Source organism: Octopus bimaculoides, chromosome 10, assembly GCF_001194135.2.
Source record: "Octopus bimaculoides isolate UCB-OBI-ISO-001 chromosome 10, ASM119413v2, whole genome shotgun sequence".
NCBI classification, from domain to species: Eukaryota; Metazoa; Mollusca; class Cephalopoda; order Octopoda; family Octopodidae; genus Octopus; species Octopus bimaculoides.
The window spans coordinates 32,140,013-32,159,604 of NC_068990.1; the positions used below are offsets into that span (position 1 = coordinate 32,140,013).

Consider the following 19,592-nt stretch of genomic DNA (forward strand, 5'->3'; position numbering starts at 1 on the left):
TATATATACACATATATATTTATATAAACACATATATATTTATATAAACACACATACAGTTAATATAAGACAGCTTGCCACGCCAATATTGACATTAAACAGATCTATTTCTTATTCTTTCATTTCTTTTCTGTTTACAATGTGCCAGGCATTTTACGTATGAAAATACGTAAAATATAGATTTTGTTTTTGTTGAAATCCATAGTTTAATTATTTCGGGGTTATGATAAAAAAAAAATGGTTATTGTTTTGTAAAGTTCTTCCTTTTCTCAAGATGTGAGTGGTTGTCAAACTCTTTGGTCCTCTCCTTCACCGGAAGAGTTGACATTCTTACCAGCGATTCATATATCATTCTGTATTGAAACAGACAGATATTTACGCACATACGGATGCATACACACTCACACAGTTTAACACGTGTGATGGAAGTCTGGTATTCAGGTGACAGTTTAGCACCGCATTGTAACCACTTAAAAGAACTTCCTACTAGGAACGAAATGCCCAATTTCAACCTCTGTATTTCCCGTCGCTCACTTGCCACCATGGCATGGAAGAAAGCACAAATAATAACAAAGCAGCTGGAAGAGTCTTTTTGGATTATTGTTTAGTCGCCACATATTTGTAAAACGCAGACACATTCACACACACACACACACACGTTCACCCATACGCTCATAACTTACACGTATACACAGTGTGCCTGAAGTGGTCGGTTTCGTGCTGAAATGAACAACTTGTACTGGTCTTATCTCTCCCTCCCCATCGACATTACATCCCACATTCCTGGTGATGTTATGTAGTTGCTTGACTTGACAATCTGGATCAGCTGCTTTTATTAGAAAGAATAACGACCATGACTACGACCACAATGATAATATGGAAGCGGTAGCAGTATTAACAGGAGCAGTAACAATAATGATGGATATGGGGATAATGATTATTATTAATGAGAATTTAGATTTGATTCTAGAATGACAAATACCGGTCATAAGTAAGATGATAGTGCCTTCTGACAATGAAAAATTCGGGTATAAGATAAAATGGGGATAGTACAAAGGTTGAATACAATAGAAAACAAACAGTGGAGAGGATTTACATCAATTAAAGGAGCGAAATCAACTATAACAATAGATATAATAATAAATAGCACTAAATAGCTGTGTAGAAAGATACCCCAAATGGAGCTGGGCAACTGTACAGGGTAATGTGGAACATCCCTCAGACTACCTTAATACACAGAATGCAAATGTCTTTTCACAGTTTTTGTCACAGATCTACAGTCACATAGAGTAGACCCATTTAATCATGCTAATTTCACCACTCTTACGTGTTTTATGATTTACTGGAGGGAAGCATCGTCTTCCTAAAGTGGTACTTGAAGTTGATGAGGGCTTGGCATGAGAAGGATAACTCTGTCCTTAAAACTTTCAACAGCATCCATTACTCACTTTTCTTTGTTATAACCATTAGTTAGAAGAAAACTACCTGCTCTCTCTTGTTAAAAGAAGGTGGTTGGTTGATTTTCATAGACTTGACTTCTAGCTGACTCCATCCTGTATGCCATAATATAACAATACAAATCAGCAATGCACAGATAGTAAACAAGAGTGTGATGGACAATTTCATCACTCTGCGTGTGTCTGTGATAGTTCTGGTTGTTTTCAGGGACAGTTGTCTTTCAGCCCATTTCTGAGTGTGACTGGTCACCTTGCTCACAAAAATTCTTCACCTGGAGATCTGATCTGCAGCAAACCCCAGGCACCTTAACTGGACCTGTGGTCCAGGAATAGAAACCACTGTCCCACATGGACTTAGCTTTCCATGTGTCAAGCTGCAAGCTCACTGACTTGTCCCAGGTAGTGCATGTTTCCATCACTTCCTGGTACTCTTTCAGACTGGTTACTACCATCTTGATTTCCAGTGTATCCAGCAATATGATGGTGACATCCTCTCCAGATACTGACATAGCTTTCCTGTGACCCAGTTGGAGAGGGGTTTCCCATCAATATCTCCAAAATAATGATGGTAATTTATTTTTAAAACATTATGATGTATTGCATAATTAAGTGCAATGGGCTCAGTTTAATATACTGTTCCCATCTCTAAAATTTGATCTTGTGCCTTAGAGTTTATATTTTTTGGGTGATGGATTGGCAGAAATGATTGTGTGCTGTAGTCAAGCAGTATTTACTTCTGTCTTTACACTATGTATTCAAATTCTGCTATGGTTGATTTTGTTATGTCTCTAAGGTTCTTAAACTAATTACAAGTCATTGATTCAATTGATTGTTATTTTCTTTTTATCCAAATTTGTGGCCTTGTGCCAAAGATAGAAATCATTAATTATATCAGTTATGAAAGTGGTGGAATTGTGCATCAGATTAGACTCCTAAGAATATTTAATTCTTCTTCTCTATGATCCAAGTTCAAAGGCCCACGGCGGGTGGGGGGATACTGTTTGCTTTTTATCTTTCCAGGACAGATGAATTAAACACTGGAGTCATGAGTTTAATTCGTGTGTGGTGTTAACATTTTGTTACTGCTGAGTTGTCAAAACAAATACTAGTACAGGTACAACACCGACTTTCTGGTCACTGATGGTCTGGAACCAAAAGCTTAACATTTCTGCAGCTACCAGACTTGTTTACTGGGCAGCCCTGTTTCACATTTACTTTATACAGGACAGTACTAATAAACTTGTATCATTAATATTAATGTTCAAGTACCTTTATCTCATTTAATTAAATAAATTTAATATTTGTTTTATCTTAGTGCTAACCATCCCTGATTCAGAAAAATCAGTTATCTAGAAAGGCTTTGGAACCAAAGTTTCTGGAAAATCAGTGTTGTATCTATGTCATATAATTCAGCTACATTCCTCTTCATCTCACTACATGCTTTTCAGTTGACTAAATCCCTCCCCATTATAATTCTGTGGCCTTATTAATTAGAGTACTGGAGTTACAGAAACAGTAGAATGATGAATTAAATATTTTGTCATATATTCCTTTCACTTTTGGGTTCAAATCTAAGTGAGGTTGACTTATTCATTCATCTCTCAATAAAATAGGAGCTAGTCATGTAAATTCAATTGCTATATCCCCATCATATCATATTTGTGGCATTGGATAGAAAGATGTGTAAATGCATAGGCATTCAGAATAATGGAAAACAAAATACAGAATTATGGTATGAATGTCTTTCTTAAGAGAAGTCATTTTAAAGAATGAATGAGAATAATGGTAAAATACTTTTACGCTTTATAGAATTAGCTTTTTATTATGTTATCATTCTCAGAGATATTTACTCAGGAAAATTTTGTAATCCAAGTAATTCCTTATGTTTTTTTTTTTTTTTTTTTCACTGTTTAGCATTTTGTCTGTATTTTTGCTAAATATGCATTATTTTCATTGCATTAGTCTAGCTGAAACTAAATAGACTTTACAATTCTGATAAAAGTCATATTAGCTCAAATTAATTTCTTGAAACTGAACACGTGTCTAGTACCAAACGTATCTTCTGTTTATTACATCTACAAGAACTGGAGTGATAGTTCTGTCTTCCTTTAAAACTCTGTAGCTTCCTGTGAATGGAGGTTGAAAAAAAAACAAGCAAAAAAACCCATGACCCTTTTCTCTGATTTGTTTTCCTTCCCTCTCCCATGGAATTTTTCTTTTAATATTTCTCTCCTTCCTTAGGGCTATGTATATTCCTTTTTTTTTTTAATGAGGATTTTATTGTAAATTAACCGACTATTTTTCAACTGCATCCTGTGTGAGATTTAATGTATATCAATAATTGAAAACCAACTAACTTGTAAAGAATGTTTTTTATTTTTAACCACTTCAGTACTGTACAGCACATGGGTCCATCTACACCTGCTATGTTCAATGGTTTCTGGGCTTGCTTAACAAGAAGTAATTGCTAGCCTCTGACTCAACCCTCATCTTTTCTTGAAGAAAAAGAACATTGAGAGTGGTCCCTCAAAACTCTAGTGCAGTGTAGCTGATTCTGAGAGAAGAAGAAGAATCAACTCTGGTACTTGGCAGGTACTCTGTTTATTGACTCTGGAAGGACGAAAGCATAGTTGGCCTTGGTGGGGTTGGAACACAGAATACTAAAACTGATGTAAGGATTGTGCCAAATGACTGTTTTTTATAAATGTTATCATCCTCCTCCTCCTCCTCATCATCATAACATCTACTTTTCCATGCTTGCATGGGTCAGAGTATATTCATTGAGGCTGGTTTTCTATGGCTGGATACTCTTCCTGTTTCCAAGTAAGATAATATTTCTCCAAGGATGAACATGTTTTCATGGATTATTGGAAATGAGGGATACTGCCTGTATGATAGAGATGCTCATTTATGTTACATAATTTCCAGACAAGGGAAGACACACACACACACACGCATACTCACACACACAGACACACACACACACACACACATCATCCATGGGTTATCGGAGGATGTGCAGATTAGTTACTGTTCAGTTCAGTTGATTATTACTGAAGATTTGGATATGAGATGCATGTCTGCCAAGTTTGTGCCAAAACTGCCTTCAGCTGACCAAAAAGACACTCGGGTTTCAGTTGCACAAGGTCTCCTTGATTGTCTCGAGAACCATGCGAACTTTTTAAAAACTTTGCATAGGCCTCTGAGTAGGTATCGCCAAGCTTTTGGCAAAATTTGATACAAATTCTCTGCTCATCTTTCTTTGCCATGGTCAATGTGATGATCACACACTACACACCTTCCTTCCAAGCACTGCTGTAAACAGCAGAAGTGAGCTAGAACATTAAAACTTAGTGTGTATGCACAGCAGAGGTCAAGGTCAATTTATGCCAAGCAGCATTCACCTGCATGCTTTAGCTTCATTACTATGGCAATAGTCTGGATATTTCATGATCAGACCATGTATGCATCTCTTCTATTCAACTCTCTCCTTCAACTCCTTGCAACATTTATACATATTTATAAATAATTCCATTTTATTTGTAGAATTTTAGGAACTGAAACTTCATAATCAGAGAGGTTCAGCCCCTAACATAGTCTAGACTATTTTCATAGTCTAGACTATTTTCATAGTCTAGACTATTTTCATAGTCTTGACACTAACCTTTTAGCACTCAGATTATTCTGCCAAAAGTAATACTTATTTACTTATATTGTTTTGAATTAAATATATATTATCTTATAGCTTTGAAATTTTGATGATGTGATTGTAGTTTTTAGTATGTCATTGCCAAGTAGATGTGCAGTGAGCTGGCAGAAACATTAGACGCTGGGCGAAATGCTTAGCGGTATGTCGTCTGTCTTTACGTTCAGAGTTCAAATTCCACCGAGGTCGACTTTGCCTTTCATCCTTTCGGGGTAGATAAATTAAGTACCAGTTACACACTGGGGTCAATGTAATCAACTTAATCCCTTTGTCTGTCCTTGTTTGTCCCGTCTATGTTTAGCCCCTTGTGGGCAATAAAGAAATAAAATGTGAGAGGTCAAATCTGGCCAGTTTGAGCAAAAAAACCGGTAGAATATTTTGGCTGGATATGGCCAGTTTAAATGCTAAAGGGTTACAGCCCCTCTTCTGATCTTATTTGTTTGACTAGTTCAGCCAAATGAAGCAAATTGGTATTTATCATTAATCATTATTATAATTCATTGATAATATTTATTCTTAAAGTTTTATATTTTGAGTGTTTTATATGATCATAGCCAAACCATACTAATAAGGAGGAAGAGTTTCTGTTTTTAACTGAATGTTCAAGTAAACTGAGAACAGGGGTTAATATCGCATACATATATGATTTTGGAAAGGTATGTACTGTTCCTGATAAACCTATTGTGTGGTATAGCGATTTGAGGGTTGTGCTCACTATTGGTACGTTGTGGGCTCTGTTCTTAGTTTGGGTCACATATTGTGTTCTTGAGTAAGGCATTTCATTTCTTACTGCTCAAGTCCACTCAGCTAAAATGAACATTAGCAATAGCTGACAAACTGTGTGACAGACCGGCATCCTGTTCAGGAGTAGTTTTGTACGCTCAATTGCTTAAGTGAATTGCTTAAGGAAACCAGGATATGTTCTGCACTAGTGGGCTGGTTGGTTTGGATCAGACTTGATAAATCTGATAGACAGTAACATAAATGCAGGAAATACTGTAAATATCATATAATTATATAACACTTAAAAATATATACTCTATGAAATATCTAACATTAAAGTATGCAAAAATTAAAAAAGTTAATATTGTAAATTGTTAACTTCATTTACATGTGGAAAATGATAGATGAGCTTGATATGGTAGAGGCAGATTGTCAATGTGAGTTAGTGCAGTCCTGATGTTCCTTTGGTCCTCACTTCTGAGATGACTGAGGAGGGCCTAAGTCAACATCATCAGTGGGCTTATCAACTGTGGCAGGTTTGGGACAAACTGGTTTGAAGAAAGAGTTGAGTTTCAGCTTACCTTGCTGATGCTGTCTCTAGATAATGAGTTTTTTTAAGGTTCCAAGATGTTGATAATATTTCTGAACATTAGTTTCTGTTGATGAGTTAGTTTATAAAATGACAAAGGATTTTCATATATCAGAATTTGATAGTTCATCTCCATCCTCACAATCTCTGCTGTTACCAACAAGAAATTCTTTCATTATTTCTTTTTCTGTTAGCATGTAATATCCAAGTTAAAATTTTGTCTCCTAGCCAGGTTCTGACATTTTTTGCGACATCTATTTTGCCTGTCCTTTGGAGTATATGATGAAAATCCTTTGTCTCATATACTTCAAAAACGTATCCTACTGCCATGTCACCCAAAAGTTTTTTCTGGTTGTTGGTTAGAATGGTAGTCTTCAGTGGTTTCTATGATGCAGCTAAATTGGATAATACAGGATTTGAGGTTGTAGTTCTTGATGCTACTGAGAGTTCTTTGTTCTTATCCTTTTTCTCTAAGATCATCCTTTTCTTTCACCATTAGTGCTTTCTCCTCATCAGTAGAAGATTTGAGGACAGCTTGTTACCATAGGAATGAAATGTGAGAAAACTTGCTCATTAAAAATGTGTATGTTAAATCACAATTTATTAGGATAACATGCTGACAGATAGTGCATTATGTCTGTGACGGCCATGTGACCAGTGCATCGCACGCTCGACACATATAAAACAACGAAATGAAGGTTAAATGAGTATAAGTGCCAAGAAGGAAAAGAGAGACACAACCGGTGAAAGATTTAAGAGAAAGGTTTTATTGATATGTCAACTTGTATGTCTGTGTGTGTGTGAGTGTAACATAATAAACACAATAATAGACAGGCCGTCATATAAACTGGATGTATGTGTATACAAACATGTATGTGTGTGCAAGAAATACGGAGTATAGAAAAGAACATTAGAAGAAAGTCCAGGCACAAGGATGGGAAAATACGAGTTCGTATCCAATGGTACACTGTAGTTGAAGTGCTGAACCAAGAAGTTGTGGCGGCAAGGCAGAGCCGAAGAGACACATGTCATGAGAAGTTGAGGCTTCAATGCTGCGGCTGGTTACTTGGTACAGGAGTTCTCGCAGTTTGTATTTGCTGTTAACCATGGTGAAGCATTTCACAAACAGCGTGGAGAAAGTTGTGCAAGCGTTGCTGGTTGGTGTGTACGTAGAGAAGTTGGTGTAGACGCTGGTGGTGGCGACGAAGGATTTTGCAGTAAACAGTTGAGCAAAGTGTTGGATCTCCAATGAAGCTGTGACGTGTCGTCTCTGGAACTGGCTGTGTGCTCTGAGGTCAGCGGCTAGACCCCAGAAGGTCTAGAACCAGACTGACAACCGAGACGCTGTAACAGCTAGCTATTTATAAGATACCATTGGCTCAAACAGGGGTTCAGAAAGACTGTCCCACGAGACCTTATCTGAAGGCTGCGATTGGTTGGGTTGCACCCTGGCGCGAGTTAGGACAAGAGACAAAAATATGCCAATACCAACCAATCAGAGTGGTGAGCACAACAGGGTCCAAAGATGCGGCTGAAGACTAGCTGTTAACCACTACGTTCGCACTCATGTATATATAACAGAGAGAGAGAGAAGTATGCTACATGTCTTTCAAGTCTCATGATGTGCTAGTTTCCCATGACCATAACTTTATAAATTTCTAAGTTGTCTCTGTAGGCACAGTACTATGCTGAAAAATGTTCCTCATTTAATTTACAACCTGGTGTGGAGGTTCCATTTTAAAAGCTTGGTTAATGTACAGCCAGTACAGCTCAATTGCATTTCCTTTATACATGGAGCAAATTAGGGGCCTTCTCAACTTAGTCATTTTTTTTTTTCTTGAATGATTCAGTTTCTTTGGTTTGTGTGCTCCTTGCTTCATCTTCGGCAATTTCATTATCCATTTCATTGTGATTTCTAAATTACCATAACTACCTGTCACTAGCTGTGAAACTGGATGTTGTTACCCTTGGATTGTTGATGGTTAAACTACTTCATCAGTGTCTTTTCAACATTGATATGTTTTGAAATTCACATATGCTTCCTTGTACCAACAAATAATGATTTAGCATTTACATCAACATTATATTTCAAATGAAATAACCATGCATATGTCTGCAAACTGTTTACTTTTCACACCATACTTTTTACAAACTCTTTATCATCAAAGCACAAGCCTGTAACTTCCTTATACATTCCAGTTTCTGGTTTGCAGACAGGGCCACACATTTCTTTAGATGATTTCTCTCTCATGAGACTATGATATAAAATACAAAGCTGAAAGATTCCTAATCACTGAAATATCCGTGGATATAGCAAGGGAACACAACATATGGTAGTTATTGTCATGGTGTCCACTGTACTATTATGCCAAATCTGCAAGTATGCCATATGTATTCCTTAAAAATACACATTCTTGCTTTATGCTACTTTGACCTGACTTAAATATTGCTTCTGAGTGTGTATTATTAAATTTGAAAACAAAATCACTGCTAGATTATATAAAGAAGCCATTAGAACAGAATTATTTTTGAGAAATCAGTTAATCAATAAATTTTCAGTGAATTATACATTCAACTTCTTGCCACAAAAATGTACTGTTTATTAGAGGGGAGTGTGAAAGTAAATAAGAAATAATCCTATACAAGTACTATAGATGAAAAGTTGCAGGGAGATCAGTTTCCAATCTTAGGTGGGTGTGCAGCACTCACCTAGCACACTCAGTGTTATTTGCTAAGTATTGGTATTGAAAAAGTATGAAAAATGGCTATTATTTACCTATTTCCTAGTGGACATAAGGTCAGAAAAAAGAAAATATATAAATTAAATGTGTTTATACTTTAGTTATATAAAAGTTTAGAAGTATATAGTTTTTTTGAGATCTGCAACATAGATCACTTTCATGTATCATCCCTCAAATATAAGACTCCAATCATATTTTCCTTGTATGTTCTTTAGTATCCACATTCAAAGTCCATTATATTGTAATAGAAATGCTCTCTCTGCTCCTTTGAGCATGCTCCGGTTTTCTCCTTGGATTTAGCAAGAGGAACATAAAGAATATAGGCTTTTAGGGACATCCTGCAGCCCATTTTGCTGTAGTTCTTCACCAGAGTCTCAACCAGCTCTGCGGAGTTTTCTGCCTTTCTCTGTTGTCATTGCATAGGAAATTACTTCCTCCTTCCTACTGGGCATCTTGGGGAATTCCATGCACTTCAGAATCTTATCTGGAGTTCAAAACACACACCTGTTCTGATCTTTGCTACAGACAGAGAAGAAATTGTGAAGGTACTTAAAGATTGCTAACTGCTTATCAAGACAAGAGCCATGACAAATTGTTTCATAAATCTCTATTTTATGCCCAGAATTTGAAGTAACATCCTCCAAAGGTTCACTAATATTTGATATTGTTCCCCTCTACAGAGAACTTGGTCTGTTGTAGTCAGTGACATTTTTGACAGTGTGACACGGAGTCCCTATTGTTCTAAAGGCAAATATTGCAAGAAAATTTCATGAAGTTGCCTTGAAGAACCATCAGGAATGTCCCCATTTTGAAGTCCCTGATAATTTCCCAGCCATACTCCTCATACTTCAAGGTATCTAGTAAAGGCTCAACACATCTGTATTTTTCTCTGACATGCACTAAATGTTCTCAGTGAAAAGACACTTTTTGTCCCACTATGGCTTTGAAGCTTCTAAAGAAGTGTGACTTTGGTTACAAGTGATCCTGATTGCCTCAAACTATATTTTGGTCAAATTTTGGTTGTAGAGCTCATCTTGATAAATGAAGATCCTTGAATAACTCAGGTGATGTTTCCTCTGACTTGTGGCTTGCAGATTTTCATCTAATCAGTTCTAATATTTGCGCCAAGATTGTCAAAACTTTGGCATTGGATTTATGAGATCAAGTCTCTGCAGTCATTTTGGTTGGGGCAGTATGGCTTTGTTCCTTAGTTACATTTCTGAACTTGTCATTTATATAATATAGCACCTTCCTGTTCTGACTTGTTTCTCTCTATTGAAGACAGCTATGTTCTTTTTGGTAGAACGAGTATTGTGAGCTTAGAGTAGTGTAGCCCTGGGATGATAGGTTATGGAAAGTCTAGATGTATGGTAGCACATGCATTCTTGTTAGCCCAACATTTGGGAAAGTCAAGTCATGCAGAAGTAGGAATTGCTTGAGTGATCAATGAATTCTTGCTCAAATCATGAGATAGCAAACTTCATGGTTCTCTTTTTTTTCCTGCATTATTCTGCAAAAGAACAAAATAAAATTAAGAACAAATAAATTTATTTTTCCTTTGTGTAATGAGTTGGTGGTTCCTGCAACATTTTATATTTGATATATCTTTTCTGTAACACTGGAAACCGAAAAAAAAAAAAAAATTCCAAATATTCCAAATATTTTCTTTTGCAATATAAAATTCCACTATTCAAGCAAGCAAAAATTGTCCATCTTACCTTCCAGAGTTTTTTTTTAATTTTGAAATGTTTGCTGGTAAAATGAGGTGAGGTGTTTGTTTTGTCTTGATCCTGACAGCCTTGAAGTCTCTCACATTTTAGTGGATGTGGTCAGAGGGTACTTTTGTGTTCATGTTTTGATAAAGTGGTCACAGATACAGCACAATGTGTCTGCCAGATACTTGCAGTCTCTTGACATCATTGCTGGTACATGCAGATAAGCTTATTCATTTAGGCATTGAGACCTAAACAAAACTGGTGAGTTCTATTGGTGGTCACTGTATTTATATTACTATTTATTATTGGAAAGTTGAAAAATCTAGAAATTCTAGAAAGTTGCTGGAAATTCTCTGTCAGCTACTCAGTACTGAATCTATCTGAAATGTTTTTAAGAAAAGACAGATTTCAAAATGTCATTTCTGAGGTCACAAAAGAAAAGTTTGAAGGGAATAATAACCATCTCCTATACAAATTTATTCACATGCAATAAGAGAATAACACTTAGTACTCAGGAACAAAGTAAATGTTTTGTTGCTTGGTATAATCAAAGATAGTGGCAAAAGTCAGCACTAACAGCTACTCTATTAGCTCAGATTTCATTCAACTGATAACTGGTTAAACTGTGTAGGGTTTAATGAGGTGTTTCTCACATGTGTTTATGCTCACTCACTCTCTAAGTGTGTGTATGTATCTGGTAATGCAGTATAAAAACAATATACATAGTCCACTAGTTTTCTAGTGTGAATCAGCCAGCTGATTTTGAGCAGAACTGTGGCACAGTGCTAAATATTTGGCTTGTGGGAAATCCATAAGTACTTCATACTGGTACATGTGAACTCTATCGTGAGGTGTTTTTTGTAGTGTCATGTAAATTGATCATTTGTGTCTAGATTACTGTGTTGGTGAATATTGTTTGTTAATTTAGGTACATTATGTATTATAGCATATTGTCTTTGAATGTTTATAAATTTTGGTAGTCATAGCTGTAAGAAAGAGTAAAGTGGATGTGATCAAAGCATGATTACTCTGAATGTTTAGGATTAATATGCTTAGCACAATAACTGTCAGTGTTGCAATTATTTCACTGTTTTCCTGTTTGGCTGGTAACGAGGAAGTTCTGTGTTGATGTATATCTCCTGTATTATGTTGTTACTGTACTAAAAAATATTGGATGTATTTTCTTTTACTGTGTGTTGCATGTGACACATCAACATATCATCACCATCCATCTTTACATAATTTATCCTCTCATTAAAAGAATATAGAATCTTATTGAAAAAATGATAGACTATGTTGCTGCTTAATCTGTTTCCCATGTGACTCAAGTTGGAGACTATTCCTAAAACATATATCTTTCTTCTTGTATAGCAGTAACATTGCTACCAGCTGGATGAATGGTGGGGTGGAAGGAACTAAGAAAGAAAGATAGAAAGAGGGGAATAGATTTTTTTTTTTAAATGAGTATTGCAGACAGTCACTGAGAACTAACATTCCCAGTGTCATGAGGCCATTTCTATAAGACCTATTCTTAAAACATACATTTCTCTTCTGCAACAAAGTTAACATTTTTTTACCTTATACATAATTACACATTATACTAACTGTATTTAGATGACAATAATGTCTTGATCTATTAATACATCTCTGTATGGGTAAATGGTCATCTGGTTGTAGGTGCGGTTGTAACTGTGAGCGTTAATGTATATATAATCTGTGGCTGTATATACTTTTGCTGATGGATATCAAATCTCTGTTGCTGTATAATACACAGTGTTACAAAGTCAACACTAACTATTCACTCTCTGCCCCCCCCCTCTCTCAGACAGAAAGACAGACAGAGTTGATGATTGAGATATTGGCTATATATATTCACAAACTCATTTGATACTGTTTTTGAATAGCACATAATATAATAATGTATATAATAATATATATTTCCACACTACAGCACTGTAGCATAGAAATGTACTTGTTATTTGTTGCTGCTCAGCTTCAGATCAATCCTGAAAGAACAGGTCTGATCAAAGACATTCCAAGCATAACCATATCCTGATATTATTATATGACAGTAAGATATAATTTGAGGGCTATTGTTATTTCTAGCAGGTTGAGTGACTATGTAGAGGCTCCCCCCATTGCTTTGTATACATACTTATTACTAGTTATATGAACTGTATGTTTATTGATGATGTGGGATGGTGTTTACTATATGATTACTATATGATGTTTATGATGGTATAGCACATGCACACACACGCACACACATGCACACACACTAATTTAGTCAAATGAGGTGCATAATGCATAATTTATGACTTTTACAGGCCCTTCTGGAGAGATGAGGTCAAATTAGTTGCTGTTTGGAATTTGGAGCCTGAAGATACCTCTAGTTAGTGAGTTAAGTTTCTTAGTGATGTAGCTATGGTTATGGAGTAGTGAGATAAAAGAAATATTTAACATGAATTTGGGGGATTAAACCAAGTAGAATAACTAGCAGAAGGTTCATTTGATGGAAGTGTCATGCAGCTAGCGAATTCAGAGGAGCATGTGTCATTGTAATCGAAGTAAAAGAAGCAGAGAAAAGTCTGCACTAAATTTTGTAGAATGTTAGTGATTGGATCTTTGATAGTCAGCTAAAATTGTTTCCTTTTAGATGTGATCTACAAGGAAGTACTGAAAAGTTCCTGGCTTTGGGTAAAAGAAAATACAGGAGGATCAGTTAATTATGATTTTATTGAACACAACCCCTCTCAGATTCACACACTTATTGTAGTCCTTCAGTTTTTCTAAGCTCTATAAACGTACTTAGAAGGTAGGGCCTCCAACTAGGCCTTTTGCAGTACCCTTAAAGCCAAGAACTTTTCAGCACCCCCTTGTAGATGTCTTAGCAAGAATACATAATTTAGTCATCCTTTCAATATGCATGAACTCAGCACATTTTGGAGTCTGAAGAACATACCAATAAGTTAGCTTCTTGTTAGAGTATTTTAACTCAATGTATTGAAAAGGTGTATGTAATGCCTGGTTGATAACTCTTTAGTCTTTACTCTTTTACTTGTTTCAGTCATTTGACTGCGGCCATGCTGGAGCACCGCCTTTAGTCGAGCAAATCGACCCTAGGACTTATTCTTTGTAAGCCTAGTACTTATTCTATAGGTCTCTTTTGCTGAACTGCTAAGTTACAGGGACGTAAACACACCAGCATCGGTTGTCAAGTGATGTTGGGGGAACAAACACAGACACACAAACATATACACACATATATATATATATACGATGGGTTTCTTTCAGTTTCCGTCTACCAAATCCACTCAAGGCTTTGGTTGGCCCGAGGCTATAACAGAAGACACTTGCCCAAGGTGCCACACAGTGGGACTGAACCCAGAACCATGTGGTTGGTAAGCAAGCTACTTACCACACAGCCACTCCTGCGCCTAAGTATAACATTCTTATGCAGCCTTTTGTTATTGATGATCAACAAAAGGTAAATGGTGGTGTATAGTTAGTGCTGAGGATCAGCAACCCATTGCAGTAATAGAAAAGAGAGAGAGAGAGAGAAGACATCATATGTGTGGGGCTGAGGTTGGAGGAGTGTGTTGGTGAGTGACTTCATGTCGGTCAGTTACTGCCAAACCACTGCTGGTAACAACATCTAATCATATCATAATATTCATTAATCTGCCACACTTGCTGTTGCATTTTCTGTGCTAGTTGAGAACCTGATTTTCTTAATACGTTTGAAGTATGTGTAAGGTACATGAATTTCAGAGTGGACTGGCTTGGTGCAGCTTTAAGTCTGAATGAATGAATGCATGTGTATGTGTGTGTGCGCACATGAGTGATGATTTTATTATAAGCTCTGTGTACTTACTATTGATGATTGTAAATCATATTTTCACATTGTTGCTGTTTGTGTATACTCTGTGTTTGTGTGTGTCCCTGCCATATACATACAAACTAATTGCAACAATCATGTACATCATGCATATATATATATCTTTAAAAATATGTTTATATACATATGTATGTAACTATGTGTACATGTATGTTTATGTATAGATGTCTATATGTTTATGTGAAGGCATATGACTCAGTGGTTAGAGCACTGGGCTTCCAGTTGTGAGATTGTGAGTTTGATGTCCTGGACCAGGCTGTGTGTTGTGTTCTTGAGCAAGACACTTTATTTCATGTTGTTTCAGTTCACTCAGCTGTAGAAATGTGTTGCAACACCACTGGTGCCAAGCTGTATTGGCCTTTGCCTTTCCCTTGGATAACATCAATGGTGTGGAGTGGGGGAACTTGTATGCATGGGCAACTGCTGGTCTTCCACAAACAACCTTGCCTGGACTTGTGCCTCTGAGGGGAATTTTCTAGGTGTATTCCCATTGTCATTCATGACCAAACGGGTTCTTCACCCGTTATATATGTTTATGTATAGATGTATGTATATTCATAACTCCTTATGCATTCAGGTATAAATTGTGTACACATCTGATAATGGTACATAGACATACGGACACTGATAAATTACATGTTGCTCTTACAACTGAAATAGTCTTCCTTTCAACTTCTCAACTAATTTATTCTCTATTGTGGGACCCACAAATCAATCTTGTATATTTGTAGTAAGTATTATGGTATTTTTCTAAACTATGTCTCTGTGCTTGACATTTGTTAACAGTATTTATCCCGACACCCACATACAGTGATGATAATGATTATAAGCATTCTCTATTGATTGTAATGATCATAAACCACATACCCATTCACAGTGATGGTCATATGCATACATTATTGATCACAATCATTACACACTTACACAGTGATTGTGAAGTTTGCATATTGATGATAATATCATAGACACATGGCTAACCACTTAACAGTGGTGGTGATGATCATTCACATTATTTATAAAATATCTCCCTCTCTCTCTAACACACATACTGTTAGTGAAGTTTCATTACCATAAGATCTTGGGATGGAAATGGGAGATTATGACATTCATATCTTTCCTTTAGAGAACCTTCATACAGTAATCCCATCCTGCTACTGAAACCAGTTATAGATGGCGATCACTTGTAGAGAAAAGATTTGATAATTCACACCACCTATTTTTTATATTAGTTGTGAAGTGAAAGGTGTTTGGTTTCTTTTATGTTAGTCAGAAGGAGGAGGATGAGTTGTGGCTATGTCTTTTGCGGGCCTTCTCAATCTGCTGAGATTTATGGTATATCCAGTTAGATGTTCTGTAGTTTAACATCTGCAAGAAAAATGTTGGGTTGTAGAGGGTTGCTATCTTGGTGAAGAAGGAATGAATAAAGTTTAGTGTGCAACCAGAGAAGTAACATTGAGCTAGCTTGTTCAGACAAGCAGTGGCTGTAGTACTAATAGCAGAAGAAAACAAGAAACCATGTCAGTGGTTGTAGCATTGTGGTCAGTATTTGTCCATTGGTTGAATGAACTACTTCTAGAAGTTATCTAGAATATTTGTGTATGCAACAGCAACAACAGCAGTAAAATACCAGGTACGTGAGCCGTAATCTCATATGAATCTTATAGAGTTGGCAACTAATGAAGAGTGAACTTGTTTCTGGGCCTAAAGAGAAAGTTTAGTGTTTGGGATACATTTTATCAATATTAAATATAAGGTGCCATGAGAAATGATTACATTGAGAAGTATATCTTGTGTTTTGTTTGTTTTTGTGCAGAGGAATGGTAAAAGACTGTTTCGATGGAATGTGTAGTTATTGTCTTGGTTCTGTTGAAACACGGTTATTATGTCCTCACTTAAGAAGGTTTCCAAAGTGTCTTTTTACAAAATTACTAGAAGTTTGGTATGTTGATGTGGGTAGATGATGCCTCTATGCAAAAAGGTATTTGAAAAGTGAAAAAATGGTTTCGTATGCATTGGAATGTGTACTGCTAGACATGACAACAACTAGGTCACTAATATTTAGAAAGATTTTTGGGAAACTTAACTGAACTTTGATCTACACCATAGCTAATAGTGTGGATTGGAGTGAACCTTGTCAGCTCATGCTGCAATGGTGCTGTCTGATTAGCAACTCCTGATGAGAGGATGAAATCAATAAGTGGACTATATAGCTACTAGCTACCATACTGTAAATTGTCAAAAACTTTACTGATATTAAGTGCAATATTGTTTTCATTGAAATTCTCAATGGTGTAAGAAGTAACTGGTTAGTGACATAGGAGAACAAGTTTTCATGTGGAAGTTGTACTGGTGGAGAGAGCAAGAGAAAGTTATGAGGGGTGGTTGTTTACAACTGTTTCTACCATCCTTGAAACTGTACTCTTCTTAGAATTGGAAATTAATGCATTTATATAGATTAAGAAAAATTCCTGCAGAGAAAGACAGGAAAGTTTTGTGAAGATAGAAGCTAACTCTTGAACACCTAGTGTAGTGGATGCAACACTATTAGGATGGGTTTCTTTGTTAGGTAGGAGTGATCAGAGGTGATGTATTGGAAAGGGGCTTTTGTTGAATGTGGAGGTAGAGAGAGCAATATGTGTAGAGATTTTACAGCGGGGCTGTTATTTGTAGAAACATTTGGCTGAGTGGTAATGGAGGAAGATTCTCCCAAGTTTGTAAGAAAATTTTTATGAAACACTCAGATAACTTTGCTGAAAATCGGGAGAGAGCTTGCTAGCTGTGTGATGCAGAAAAGCATCCTCTGGCATGGCTGTGCCCAGAATTGAAGAACTACAAGCTAACTTAACAAGGTTGGATATCTCAGAATTTAGGTTAAAGTGTTTGTACGTTTCTCATAGCATTTCTTAGGTTTCAGCACAGTTTTGTCTTATTAGGAATCAAGTGACAATATTTGTAGTAATAATTTCTTTATATATTAAAATAACCAATATAAATACGGGCTGGTTGGTTCTCCAGCCATGCTGTACATCATACAAAAAGAAGGAGAGAGAACAAAGTAGCTTGCTTACCAACCACATGGTTCCAGGTTCATTCCCACTGTGTGGCATCTTGGGCATGTGTCCTCTACTATAGCCTCGGGCCGACCAAAGCCTTGTGTGTAGATTTGGTAGGCGGAAACTGAAAGAAGCCCGTCGTATATATGTATATATATATATATATATATATATATATATATATCATCATGTGTGTGTATATGTTTATGTGTCTGTGTTCGTCCCCCAACATTGCTTGACAACCGATGGTGGTGTGTTTACATCCCCGTAACTTAGCAGTTCGGCAAAAGAGTCCGATAGAATAAGTACTAGGCTTACAAAGAATAAGTCCTGGGGTCGATTTGCTCGACTAAAGGTGGTGCTCCAGCATGGCTGCAGTCAAATGACTGAAACAAGTAAAAGAGTGAGAGAGTATAAGAGGTGGAAGGATGAGTGCACATACTAGGCTTAATGGCAGGCAATGAGTAAAAGAATGCTACACAGACTAACACATGCACATACAAAATGGAAAAGAGTCATAAAGACAGAAGAGTAAATGATAATGAAATCATGGAAGGAGTATTACAAATGAGAAATTTGTTTTATTTTAAGTTAATTAATACTTTCATTTGAAAATTAGTATTCATTTCATAATTTTGTTTGAGCACCAAAAAATTTGATAAAACTTAAATTATAATTATTGTATCTATGCCATGTTTCCTAATATAACTCATGGTGGCAAAACTATATTTCCAAAGTTGCCTGTCACATAACAGATAACACTCTAGTATAATGTTAAAGCCTGGGATATTTAGAGGAGAGAAAATAGTTATTTATCGTGTTCATACTTTTTTTTCATAGGCAGCAGTTATATTGTGAAAGTCATTTTGTCTATTTAAGAACACACAGAAAATTATTACCTTCATTTCCTGTTAATTTCTTAGTGATACTGTCTTATGAAATATCAAAGTTTTGTCAAGCTTCTGTAACATGGTTACAGAACTCCAAAATAACTATAATAAAATTATTTATTTTCATCTTGATTTGATGTCAGCTGTTGGATATACTCATTTCTTAAACTTACTCATGTTTATTTGAAAATCTTTTTAATTACACCCATTTTCCAATGTTTACATTGGGTGGGTAAGATTTTTGTTATGACACCATTGTTTTTACTAGTGGAGATGAGCCAATGAGGGGATCTCTACTTGGTTACTCAACTTGGTAGAAATAACAGCTAAATTTTCATTGAATCACATACTGCCACAGTAGTTCCCAGCCTGTGGTCTGTGGACCCTTGGGGATCCACAAACATCTTAAGCTGACAGACCTTTCAATATCTTGGGGTCCGTGGGAAAATTCATTTGAAATAAAGGTGTCCTTGGTAGTGAAAAGGTTGGGAACCACTGTACTAACATCTAAAATCTGATAGGATATATTGAGCAATGGGATCTATTTTAAAACGGGGGCGCCAGTATTTTCTTAACGAAACACTAACGAAACACTTTGAAACTTGGGACACTGGTAGAATGTGTCATATAAAACATCTTTTACTCTTAGTCTTCTTAACAAAAAAAAGGAATTCGCAAGTTATTCCATGTTAAAGTCGTCGTATTTCTGTAATTTCAACCAATCACTGACGTCTATTCAGCTCAATAGAGTTACTGCTGGGCGGTCATAAAAATGTTATTCCCTGTGACATATTTCATCCGGTTTAATCGTAATTTATAC

At 36.2% G+C, this 19,592-nt stretch overlaps 1 protein-coding gene across 2 annotated transcripts in view; it reads left to right on the top strand.

Annotated features, from left to right (window-relative positions):
• Nucleotides 1–19,592, top strand: part of LOC106874539 (guanine nucleotide exchange factor subunit RIC1) — a 245,149-nt gene that overhangs the window by 874 nt on the left and 224,683 nt on the right. The gene's annotated exons all lie outside the window — the stretch shown is intronic.